Below are 1,206 nucleotides of genomic sequence, written 5' to 3' on the forward strand. Positions count from 1 at the left end.
CAATTCATGGTACATTTAATATTCTTTGCTAACACATAGTTCAAAGACATCAAGTTTTCTTTGGTCTTCCTTATTCATTGTCCAGCTTTCCATGTACAGAAATGTAGATAAGAACTTTTAGTAAAGAGGAACTAACAAATATTGCCCAATAATCTTACTATTATCTTTTTACTTACTTTATCAAGCAGCAGATTAGTATAAAAGAGAGGCAGCAATAACAGTTGGTGCCAAGATCTGGAAAGAGCAGCTCCACACAAGATACTGTCCCCAGAATTCTGGGAATTGAGTGATTTTAGAGAGCTGGATTTCTGATAATCAATGCTGATACCCTTTAACCATCTCTCTGTCCAGTTCAAGAAAGTTGTGTACCTTATCAGCTAAGATATTTTCATTTAAATAAACATCCTGGTCACAATGCTTTGGCTATAGAATATAATTAATAAGAGTAAGGGGCCCATTGCATAGCTACAGCTAATATTTAGAAGGGTAACTAATTTCTTCTAGTCTTATATAAATTAGTAAATATGAAAGCTGTTTTAATACTGTTACATAATATAATCTTTCCTTTTAATATATTAGGAATATTTTTCTGTTATTAACTCTATTTAGATAGTTTTCCTTCAATGTACACATAGTATCATATTTAATGTATGAACTACTATTTATTTAACCAATGCCCTACTCACAGAAGCCTGGCATATTTAAACTTTTTGTTATAATCAATAAAAATATCTATTTACTTCAATCATCCCAAATCAAAATAGTTTTAATATTTTTAGAGTTTGCCAAATTTTCTTTCAGCAAGTCTTTGCCAGTTTACACCTCCCCGTAACCTAGTAACATATGAGAAGTCTAGTTCCTGCATCTGCCAACCCTATCTAGGGGCTTGACAAACATGCCTTGCCTACATGGCTCCCAATTACATTTATTTATTATATTTATTCATAATCATCATGCTAAATACTGTTCTGGGCCACAGTTATAAAATGATGAACAGGCAAATATGTTTCCTGTCTCCATGAAGCTTATAGATTAGTCAAGGAAATAGAAGATAAAATAAACAACTGCACTCAGCCCCTAGTAGATTGTGACTTCTGTTCAATATAAGTGTTGACCTTGGAAAATGAGAAAGTGAACCTAGAAATCCCTATAGTCTGGAAGGTTATAGTTGGCAAACCAAAAATGACCAGTTTCCTATCTCCTTGC

Source organism: Orycteropus afer, unplaced genomic scaffold, assembly GCF_000298275.1.
Source record: "Orycteropus afer afer isolate SDZICR_OR568_19922 unplaced genomic scaffold, OryAfe1.0 scaffold00014, whole genome shotgun sequence".
NCBI classification, from domain to species: Eukaryota; Metazoa; Chordata; class Mammalia; order Tubulidentata; family Orycteropodidae; genus Orycteropus; species Orycteropus afer.